This window comes from Scomber scombrus, chromosome 21 (genome assembly GCF_963691925.1).
Source record: "Scomber scombrus chromosome 21, fScoSco1.1, whole genome shotgun sequence".
NCBI classification, from domain to species: domain Eukaryota; kingdom Metazoa; phylum Chordata; class Actinopteri; order Scombriformes; family Scombridae; genus Scomber; species Scomber scombrus.
The window spans coordinates 4000695-4013587 of NC_084990.1; positions in this window are offsets into that span (position 1 = coordinate 4000695).

Below are 12893 nucleotides of genomic sequence, written 5' to 3' on the forward strand. Positions count from 1 at the left end.
AGTAAATAGATTTCTTCAACGGAACAGCACTTTACCAGAGCGTGTCGGTAGCTTATCAGATCCACACAACTAACACTGAATGATCAAATGTGTTGCACAAAAAAAAAAAAATAATCAAATGATTTGCAGCCTACACAGTGTCAGCAGATTGCACAGTTGTTATTTCTATCTTGGTGAGGCCACCTGGTAAGTGGTGAAATATGGGACAGGTCATCCAGTGAGCTAGCACTCGCCTGGGGGTTTGCAAGTAATGCACAGTACACACTTCATTGCTTTATCCAAACTGACAGTCTGTCTGCTAGTCTGATCATTTAAGCAGGCCTTCAAGATTCAACATAACTATTTCATCTATGATCCGCTTTTTACTTCGAGGGTTGGTTGACTCACATTACAAAAATACTAGCTTGTCACTTAAACCATGCAAGTAGTCTTAGATTTATATAGCCAGATTTTGAGGTAAAACACTATTTCTTCAATAGAAACTAGACACAAAAAAAATGTTAACTGTGTGGTACTACTCATGATTTTGTATATATTTGTTGATCTATTGAGGAGATATCCCAAAGCCAAAATGGTGACATACCAGTAGAGGCAAGTTCAAAAATATATGTTTTTAAAAAATATATATATTTTGGGTGAACTGGCACTTTAGGGTTTAATATCTTCATTTTAGCTTCATACATATATAGACAAGAGGTTGTGACACGAATTGTTGCTATATAACTTGCCTGTGTACTTTGTGTGTAGGCTGGCTATTCACTAGGGGACAGATGAGGGCTGAATCCTCTGAGGCAGCACAGGCACCAATTCTGTGAACACCCACATGAATATCATCACAAATAATGTTGTCTTATGAAGAAAAATGTCAAATGTCAGTTCACTGTGAGTTAAACCTTCTGTCAGTCAACTTTCTTGGTGTCACCAATTGGCTTTGACCACTCTATGGTTTCGTACAGTTGAACTGTTGGACAGCCTGTCTATTAATAACTAAACTTTAAGAAAATATACAGTAGTGACTTGAGATGACCAGTCAACAGCAACCCAATTGGCAATTGGCTTGGGCATGTAATATCAATCCAAGCATGTGTGCATATGTGGGCTTGTATGTGTTTGTATACCTATCTGCATTTATGTTTGATGAAACTTTTATTCTATTTAATTTTATTTGGTCAGTGGTAGTTCAACCTAGTGTAAAATATTAATACAATGGTCTATTGGCCTGATTTACTAAGATCCCAAACAGTGGGTACTAAATTGCGTGCACGGTGCAATAGATTGTGCGTCTCATTTGCGTGAAACCTTGAGATTTGCAAATCTCAAGGTTTGGTAAATTACAATGCGTGTGCTAAATAACATATTTGCATTTTCTCCTCCCTGTTATTTGCACACTGGGGTTGAAACGTCTCATATTACATTCATTACGGTAAACTACTAATATTACATATTCATTATGGCAAACCTACTAAATGGACAGCGCCCACTATCTTGTACAGTTGAAAGACGTAAACCTCAGTGCACTGCGTTAGTAGATCAGCTTGCATATTTTTTGCGGGTGATGTCAAGTTTGCACACGTTACTACACACGCAAACCTTTAGTAAATCAGGCCCTATGTGTCCTTTGTAGGCCATTCCTATTTATTTATCTTAAACAAGTGCTCATTTTTATACTGATTGTTATCCATCTCATTTTGAACTTTCTTTTAAGCATATGTTTGTAATTATGTGAATGTGAACATGTTTTGATGAGTGTGTGTGTATGATATATCTCTAAATTGATCTAGAATCTTGAATCTTTTGAGCAAAACATTTTGCATCTATTCTTGCTGATATCAGAATATCTTCATGTAGAATTCTGTGCCTTTTTTTTCTTCTTATAAAGTAATATAACCAAGTTGGGATCATGGCAGCAAAATCAGCCGTACCACTATGGTACATCAGAACATTATCTATCAGTTTCTCTGTCATTGTTGTTGTTGCTGTTCTAAGTCTTACTTACTTTACCACCCACACCACCACCTCCACCACCCCAACCATTCATGCCATTAATTACATCTTGAAGACGTTTATTCTTAAAAAGAAAAGAACAACCGACCCTCCAAAGCAGGACACCTGAAATAACAATCATGCCTCTATCAGCACTCTTTTTGAAAAAAAGAAGTTGATGTAAAGTTGGACATTAATTGGGCCAGTAAATCAAACTTAAATGAATAAAACAGCTCAGACCAGGGCTTGCAATATGGATATTAGGGCTGTGTTAGCTCTGAGTGTGTTTGGAACGGTTTATTCAGCCTCTGCAATGTCTGTTTACTCTTTCAGTTTGGGTCTGTTCTGGCCAGGTGAGAACAACATAAACACCATTGAAGGTTTTCTGGGCAAGCAGCCCAGAAAAGTTCATCATGCCCTGCTCAAAAAACAAAAAAAACAAAAACTAGGGATTGGAATCAGATTTGTCTTGATTTTCCCATCCCATCTCAGGTTATAGGTTAGCTAAAATCTGATATATAAATAAACTAATAGCTGCCTCTGTATTCATATGACATTTGCTTCTAAGCCCTGGAGCTCTACCTTAAACAAACCAGATCAAAAAATACAATAAAATTAAATAAAACCTTTCCTCGGTTGTTAAGGACCAAAGAAAACCATTGTTAGGCTTGATCACACCCTACATGTTCATGGTGTTTCTGTTGCAAATGAAGCCCTACTACAAGCCAGTTTTTAGTTAGCGCTCTTCACAAGACACCATTTGACATTGTCTAAGAACAAAAGTATATTTCTTGGAGACCAGTAGTCTACTTTAACCGAAGCACTTATCTGTAAGCTTTGTTTAAGGTTGGAATGACTCAGAAACAACCACAAAGGCCCCGGAGACACCCTACAAACTCAGACCCACAAAGAAAAGGCTCTTTAAAGTGGCTGTGCTGCACTTCCATCCCGCTCTAAGCTGTTAGAGGCTTCCCTATGAGTCACCTGAACACTTCTATTTATCACTGTCTCAGTGTTGCAGCAAAGTCATTCCTCAGCTGGGACAGGAGGATATGTGAGAAATGTTTTTTGAGACTCGGGAAAGCAGTCAGCTGCCGCCTAACCTTACCCAGTCCATGTGATGTTTGTGATATTTGTCTCTATTCAGTGTCAACACGCCACTCATCCTCACATGATGCAAACAGGAGAACATCGCCAGTAGAATTCAACACATTGTATTGGCACAGCTTTAACTACACTCACAGAGCGGCTGTAGGGATGGCAATGTCACTTCTCCTGTGTGTAAATATTGATCCACCACTTTGAAATATCCCAACGAGAATAAAAGAATAAATACACAATTATATATAACACATATATAAAAAGTGAAGTCCAATCATTTTAGCAATTAATCCCCTGGAGTTTCATGTACTGCTAGCTAAAGGTCCAAATTTATATTTATTTCAACCAACACTTCATGATAGGTAGTTTTAAACCTAATCCCTTTGAAATAAGCTGAAATGGTATTGCTAATATGCTAACAGTAAAATTAAGCATTCTAATCACTCTAACTGTAGATATGTTAAAATGTAACAGATTAGTTAAACATTTTAATTGTAGCATAATAGTATGTATGCATCTTAATATGTTGAAAGCTAACTAGCTACTATAGCATGCTACTAAATGGCATGATGAAGTGGTAGGTGTGAGTTTAGTGTATTGGTAACATTAGCATGCAACCAATAGTTGTTGCCATGCATGTACTAACAGCTGATATCGATGCCGTCCAAATATCTGTACCTATTGTTTTCTATGTACGCTCACATACCAGCGCCATCTTGATATGCATTGAGGGGACATTCATATACCCACATCAGCCCTTTCATTCATTTTAATGGGGAAATGCATTGATTCAGTTGGGGTACCACTGCAAGGACTCACCATAGTGTTTGTCTGGCAAATAAGTTTAACAAACCTCACATTTTGCTGCAATGCAATGCAATGCAACACGTCATCTGGCAAGGTGCTGCATTGGCCAATCACGTTCCAGCAAGTGTATATTTCTGGTGGATAACTTTGTAACGTGAACGCCATATTCGACTTTTTACCTCATGATTATAATGAAAGACGAAACAGTTGCCACCATGAAAACTTTCCAGAGTTGTAAAATCCTGTCTGTGAGTATTACAAACCACTGTGCAGTGTTTCAGCATCTGATAAGCCTTTAGATTAATTAATGTGTCGCTCCAATTTGACATCCTGGATTGTATTTCATTGTCTCACTGCTACCTGAAACAACATGCCCAACCAATGCAGCCCCTTGCACTCTTTTAAATGCAGGGCTGATTTTGGTCAGAACACTGCCTTATAGTGGGTGGATGGGTATCTACTCATTAGGATTCGCTACTGACTTCCAGCAGTTGATGCACATCAGCTCTACAGAAGAGCAACAACTTAATTACAATTTTATCACATTCACACAATTTGTATCTGGCCGGGGTGTGCTGGAATACTTCCACAATGCAACTGATGAGTCATAAAGACCCTATTTACACCTATTAGCTTGAGATTTCTATCTGGATATATTATGTGGATGATGACATCTAATCTACAGGCCTTTCTCGTTTATTCTATTCTGGCTGCATTGTGATTGCTGTCACATTTGCCAGTAAAAATGGTGTATCAGGTCAAAGGCAGCAATGCAGGTATGACCCGATAGCCCACTGGCTAAGATGTATGACACATAACCGCAACATCTCATGGTTTGAAGCCAACAGCAGGCCTTTGTTACCTGTCGTTGCCTATTGCGGTCTTCCCTTGTTACCTGCCATCTCTCTACTGTTGCTACAGTAAAAGGCATAAAAAACCAATGCCGTGGACCGACAATCATTTTTGCGAGAAAAGACGTGATAGCTACTCTTACTTGTAGCTTTTTTGCTGGATAGCATGAGCTAACAAGAAGAGATGGACTTTGGTGACCATTAAACTTTCTGGGCTGATACTTTTTTCTTAAGAATGTGGTCAAGCTCTATAGACTGCATTTACACCTAGATAAGATCGGACTACAGTGCTAACCAGACTATCTCCAGAAGTGGTCTAAGCAATTTGATTTCATTCCAATCACAGTGCGACTTGCATGCATTTACACCTGTGTTAACATCGCACTTTTGCTTATGGTGATAAAGATGTCCACATACAGATTGAATGTCAATGCAAGATGTAAATGGAGTACAAACTGTATCCTATTTACCTACATTTATTTGTATGGACCGGGTGCCCAAGCCGCCTCAGCTGGCTCCTTTCGACACCTGGTCGGGGGGGCCTCCTGGACGCCTCCCTTTAGAGTTTTTTTCCCAGGCAGGTCCAACTGGGAGAGACGCAGGAGGGATTACATATCTCTCCTCGCCTGGGAATACCTTGGGATCCCCCAGCAGGAGCTGATGAGTGTTGCTGGGGAGAAGGGTGTCTGGGTGTCATTGCTCAGCCTAATGCCACCGCAACCTGTCCCCAGATAAGCGGCAGAAAATGGATGGATGGATGTATATTTGTTTGGACACTGCTGGGAAACAGAGAGGGAGGAATGAGTTTGAAAAAGGTTCTAAGGCTGCTCTTTGCCATGGGTTGCCTTAAAGAAAATGATGGACTTTCAAAATATGCCAATTCTGATCGAATCACTCTACAAAGGTTTACTAATTTCCACAGCACAAGATCTCAAAAAGTCTGTTCAATTTTTTTTTTTTACAAATTTAAACAGCTATGCATTTCTCAGTGGGACAGTTACCAAAAAAAACTTTAAACTTGCCTGCCACTGCATTCATGTTCATTAGAGGTGAACTCTTTTAGATGCAGAGCCAACTTTGTGTCCTCTCTTTTTTTCGGTGACACTATGGTCTTTATCTTCCAAAAGTATATCAAAGTCGACATGTAGTAAAGGGAATTTATCACTTCTCTTCCCCAAATGCTTCACTCCTGGACAGCAACAATACAATCCCAGAATTACATTCAGTCTTGTCACTTACCGGTTAATGAAACAGGAAGTGTATATGTGGTGTGTAGTTGGCAGCAAACTGGAAACACCAGCGAGAGGATCAGGGATACATGAAAATAGATTAAAGGGATTCATCCAGTTATCAAGCCACTGCAGACAATCTCTGCTAAGTGATAGCAGGGCCATTCAAAAAGGAGGACTCCACCACCCAGACCCACCACCCCCCCTCAATCTGCTCTCCACTGCTTCTGTCTGTGAGCCACACTAGGGCTCTACAACCGTAACTATAGATTTAATTAAACTGGGAAGAGGATTACTGATGAAATGCTGCAGTTTAGCAGTGTCGATGTGTGTAGGCTTACTCTGTTTCACTTTGAGCACTCTGAGAAATGTGATAGCTTTCAGTATGGACTTTCATTCTGGTAACTGTGATGTGGTCTGCCAATACGGTAGACCCCAGTTGATGTAACTTGAGCATGTAATTGTAACTGTGGCATTGACCACACTGCTGACAGATGGCCTCCCTTTGGTGATTTATGTTCTGTACAACAAAAACTGAAATTTTTTTCCATTAGATTTAATATAGTAAGCAGCGGCTGCAGTAGTTTAATCTTGTCTGCTATCTCCAGCCTTAAGAGAATAAGTTTAACATTTTTATTCTGCCCTCACAGATGTGTCACAGTGCTTTATTAGACAGATAGCAAACACAAAAACTCTATAGACTACACTACTTGTTGGGCGTGAGTTTACTGAAGCTTTAAATGCGAGCGCAAAAAACAAGAACACAATTTTAACCAGTTACAATGAAATGTGTGAGGCAATATAAGAAACATCTATGCATTGTTATTAGTCTGCATATATTATTTCCATCCTCCTTTCTTTAGAGGTTTTTTGGTAACGTTACGATAAGGGTACATTAATTAACAGTTTGTTAATTCTTAATGAGTGTTAACTAACATGAATTAACAGTTAAATAATGTGTCTAGTAATCATTTACGAATGGTGTTCATGTTAATTAAGGTATTAATTTATACATGTGGCAGGTGCCACTGAGTAAAAAAGGGTAGGTGCATCAATTAGTGAGGTTTGGCAGATGTAACATTAATGTGTGTGACATTTATTGTTTTTGTGTATTTTTCGACCTGCTTCCCTGCTGGATTGAAGGCGGCTGGTAGGCTTCAGGCGTGACATGGTTATTCATTGATTGCAGTGATTGCACTTGTTGAAACTTGACGTGTCAACTCTAGTGTGTTAAATTTGGTTGCAGTGAGCACTGGTATGCTTTAATTAACTTAGACCCTTTCCTGTTTTTGATCATTGGGAAGTAACTGAGCAAGTTAAAGTGGGAAAATATAATTTTCATACTGACCATTAAAAGATCCTTTCATAATGGACTTATAATGTAAGTGATGGACAAAATCCACAGTCCTCCTTCTGTACAAAAACTTATTTAAAGTTGATCTGAAGCTAATATGACGCTTCAGATGTCCAAATGAGTCAAATCTAGTAGATATCTACACACAAGATAACACATATTCCACAATACCTGCTGCTTACAACACATTTTCTCATCAACATGTGAATCGGCATAGAAGTGCCATTAATGATAAATATTCATGGCATACATGTGACAGAATTTTTTAAATTATTCTTTAGTCATTTAAAAAAAAAAAGTTCATATATATATATATATATATGAACTTTTTTTTTTTTTTTTAACTTTGGAGCTGGTGGTTGACACTGCATCAGATTCCATGACTGCTTGTAGATCAGCTGGAGCAGCTTCATCTGGATCAGTCTGTGCAGGAGTTGCTGGGGCTTCATCGGCTGAGCACACAGTAACTGGATCTTCATCAGCTGAGGACACAATGACTGGATCTTTATCAGCTGAGCACACAGTGACTGGATCTTCATCAGCTGAGGACACAGTGACTGGATCTTCATCATCTGAGGACACAGTGACTGGATCTTCATCAGCTGTGACAGGGTCGTACAGGTCAGTCGGTACAGCTGCAGGGGATCCTTCATGTGTGGAGGTGACAGAATCTTCATCAGCTGCATCAGTGATGCCATCTGACTCATAATCAGAGTCATCTGAAACAGCATTGAACACATATGTCAGGTAATCCTGCATTGTGAAATTATATAAAGTGATGCCTCCCTCAATAGAAATAACACCATCTGTGTTCAATAAAAAAGATGATACTGTCCAGCATAGTGACGTTGTCTTTCAGTCAGGGTGGAAACTGTGTCCACTGCTGCTGTCTCACTGGATGAAGAATGACAACAGAGGAATGAGTGAATTAATCCTTCAGTCTATTTAACATCCATCTATCCAGCACAGTTTCTATCTATCATTACATTTACATCTACTAACTGCATGAACTCAACCACATGATCACTCACTGAGAGCTGGTTGTGTCATCATCATGGTCACCCCGCTGGCTCCTGGTTATAAACAAGTGAGTCAGAGCTTGACTTGGGGTGATTCTACTGTCAGGATTCACACACAGCATCTTCTTCAGTAGGGAGACAAACGCTGTCCTCTCCTCTATCTTCTCCTCCTCTGGGTATAGCTGCATTTGGAAACAGAGTGGTTCAGGTGAATCCGCTTCTTTACTTCCAGAGTGTTCCTGTTAATTCAGTGTTTGTTTGTACTTGTACAGTAAATTGAGGACCACCTACCATCACGAGGTCATCCAGCCTGCTGAGCCTGGACCTGCCGCTGTGGTTCTGTGGCAGGAAGCCAGTCGCAACCTTGTACTCATCAACCGTCTGAATCAATAGAAAATAAATGTGAGTAACTTTTTCATATTAGAGGGACAAAATCCAATCTGTTTTATGAGCTGCAGGCCAGACTTTCATACCTTTAGCCTCCATGCAAGATTTCTGTTGTCCGGGCTCAGGCTAAAATAGAGCAGCGTGTGGATGCCGCTGTGCAGGAACTGGTCTTCTGGCTGATCCAGCGTCTCCACCATAGCTTTCATCTGGAGGGAGAATATATAAAATCACATCAGCCAACATTAAACACCATAGTTCTGTTTGTGTTTGAAAACTAAGCTGCACAAATAAATCCAGATGTGTCAGATTACACACCAGGTAATACTGGCAGTGCTGAGGGAACGGGACGCTGCCAAGGTACAGGGTGGCCAGAACAGCACCCAGAGACCACATATCTGCAGCCTCTGAGACAGGAAGTCCGAGAATTACTTCTGGAGACCTGAGAGAGGAAGGAAACAAGCACATTTTAGAAATGTGTTACAAACAAGTCCTGCACCCTAAAAAATGAGAAGATGAGAAGTCACATTAAATATATCAGTTAGAGTCAAATTCAACATGGATGCAGGACAAAATGATGTAAACCATCAGAAAGACAAATGTGTAACTCACCTGTAGGCAACAGGCTGCATGGTGACTCCAGGCTGGACTTTAGCAGCTTTGATGGCTGAGCTGAAGTCAATCAGTTTGACCCTAAAGGGCGTCTCTTTCTGGTTGACCACCATTATGTTCTGCGGCGTGACGTTAGCATGAAACACACCAACAGTCATGATGCAAAGAAATAAGTCATGATGCAACAAGACAAAAGACACAAAAAGCCACAGCTGAAGATCTGCAAGGTTCTGATGGTGTTCATCTACTTTCACTGATGCATACATATCACTGCTTTTTGATAGAACAATCAGAGCCACATACCTGTTCTGTGGTGGCTCTAATTTGCTGAAGAGAGAGCAGCTGGTGCAGATTCTTGTCTAACAATTCAAATGCCAGACATGTCTTCCCCATGTGTTTGAAACTCTCGTAGAATCGAACAATGTTGACTGGAAGGAGACCTCGGATCACTTTCAGCATTGTCAGCTGGAGAGAAATAAGGAAAAGTTAGACGGGTGATACAGCTAACAGTTCATGTTAGATATGTGATGAAATGTGCTGCTCAAAGACTTAAAGACTCAGATGATCCACCTCTCTGGGCTCCTGGGAGTCATCACTCCTCTTCTTGAGGATCTTGAGGGCCACAATGTCTTTGGTGTCCCTGTCTTGGCACCGAGCGACTCTGCTGAAGCAGCCGTCATGTATGAAGTGCTGAAGCAGGTATTCACTCATACTGCTGACCAGTACATCATTGGGTTCTAGTTCTGAGATAACAGGAGCTTCAAAACATGGAGGGAAAATACTTACTTACTATACGTTCAGTCAACACATCACAAACATGCAACTGTACTATCTGCAGAGGATCAATCCAGACTCAAAATGAGTGCCCTAACCCTAACCCTAACCCTCACCTATTTTCTTTTCTCTTCTTGGGGTCTCTGGTGACGTTTTCTAATTCTTCTATTTCACATGTTTCTACACTCTTAAAAAGACTCCATCTTCCGTTTAGGCAACTTTATTTTCCCACTAATGATCACTAATGATGTCACCAGTCTATAAATCAAGGAAACATAGGCCGCCTCCTCCCTTCGTCTCCTGAGCACATGTAAGTATATGAATAACAAAGAAAGAAAATACTAAATTTGTGACATTAAACTAAACCACACTGCTTCACCTGTTATACCTCTGTGAAGTTTATATACTAGATCGCAACACTAGTTTGTAAAGTTACTACTGTTGTTTAAAAAAAAAAAAAAAGTAATAGAAAAAGAAGAACATTCATATTTAAGATGTGTAAAATTGTCTGTCTTCTGGTAATTTGCCGCTTGTATTATGGCAAAGTTTTAATAACTAAATTAATGTTTATTAGCATGCTAATCGCTAATCGTACATGCTAATCGCTATAGCCACCATGTTAGGTGAACTTTGACAAGAGGTTAGTAAAGTTACCTCTGTGGGCACATTTAACATAAGTTAAAGTAAAGTATGATTTGTTTAAACTTAAAGCATAGTAACATTATTCTTTATTATTGAGTTTAAAAAGGGGCTCAGAAGGTTGTAACTGTGATAGTTATATAGCCTGTGGGAGCTAGTTGCTAACTTTGCACTCACTAGCCTTAAATGTTTATCTGATATTCTCCTGTTAGCTTTGAGGAAAACTTCAGATGAAGAGGGACTGCTTGTTCTCTGTGGTTGTTGGAGAGGAACTGATGGCTGCTGATACACAACCTCCTGGACAACTATCAGCATGTCATTTCAGAATCAAAGGTAATTAAATGTCTATTTAAGGGTAACAATTGTCCACTTGATTACACAACAGCTTTTACGCTGAACCCATAAATGCACTAAACTGCATTAAATAATGGTAATTATTTATTTTTGTTTCTGCACTTTAAAGACGTGTTTTGTACAATGACAATAAAGACTTTCTATTTCTATCTCATCCTCCAACTTATGATTTATTTTTGGTAAGAGATCAGTGGAAATACTTCGTCTTGATGTAAAGGTTTGCTTGTTCCTTTATCTTCATGAAGACGTACCTTAACTCATAACTTAACCTATACATTATTGTGCATACATATGCATTAAGCAAGAATTACTTGACTGTTTGCTCTTTATTTTCCTTATTGTGAAGTTTAAAACATGTGTACCTTAATACTTCATAAATGTATACGAGTGCTGAAAAAAACATAACTTAACCATGTATTAATGCTCTTTGTGACCCTTGTAAATTTGATACAATCATACAGCTATTTAAGACTGTGTAAAGTGAATTCAGACATTTTCTTCTAAACACATTAAATAGGTCATAAATGTATTTCTAAAAAATGTGTAAAAAGCATTTCAACCACTTAGATTTGAATTGTGGAGCTAGGCTTCACAAACTATATTTCAAGATTTGTGTGTTCAGGATTTAGTGGGCGGGTCTGAAAATCACGCTGCTGTAGGTATAAATACATTCAGCGCACACAACTACTACTACAGTTAGCCAGTTAGCCGCCGAGTTAGCAGCAGAAAGCTCTAAAACGTAGCGTCCATGTTTCTGGTAGAGGTGGTGACTTTGATTGACAGGTGACACTTGGTAGGGGGCGGGCACTCCCACAGCATTTGGGAGCAGAGAAAGAGGCTGGTTTTTACCATAGACTGTATATGTTTTTTTACACAACTTTGAATACTAATTTCATATATCTGGCGATTTTTTTAATCATTCAAATTTGGCAGGGTGGTTAACAATACACTTTTCTGTGGTATGTCAAACTCAGAACACATATTTATTCTTACTTTACACAGACTTTAAACATTATTTCAACCTGGAAATCAATTCATAACAACCATCTGTTGATTGAGCTAATGATTCATTACAAATTTAAAAAGATGAAGATTCGCTACATGTTAAAAGAAAATACAATTATTTTATTTAAGAAATTACATTTTTTTATCAATAACAATTCAACAGTTTTCTTTGAGAAGAATAATGAAGAAGATATTGAAAAAGATTTACTTGGAACACTAAAACTAAAATTGAAGAGCCCCCCAAGAGGTGTTAACCATAAAAAAACTCTAAAAATGGGGTCTAAATAACTTGGCCCACCATTAACACCAAAAACGAATGCCTGGATGAGTCAGTTGGGATGTTTAATGGCAGAAGCTCTTGCTTCTCCTTCATCGGTCTTATGGTCTCTTAGGTTGCTTTGTTGGCAAGCTTTTCTCCCTTCTCCCGTTGAACAAAGAAAAAGGGCTTTGCAGTTGGAGAGAAATTGGAGGTAACGGGGTTCTTACAAGTGGTACCAATCCCTAATTTCCTTAATTACTCACCCAAAGGGACCACATTTGTGGCAGTTTGCTAACCAGTATATACTGTAGGTCCACTCAATTACTGAGAGATGCTCTTTTAGCAGGGCCTCTCCTCTTCCCTCTCAGTCACCATATCATCCACTTGTATATGGCCCATTCCATGCTCTCTCCAGGTTCTGTGTGTGGTTGCCTATTACTGGGTCAACAAACCACTGACAGGTTGACAGGAAAGTGTGTGTATCCAAGATTGCTTAGTACACCTCTGTGAGCCTGCCATTCA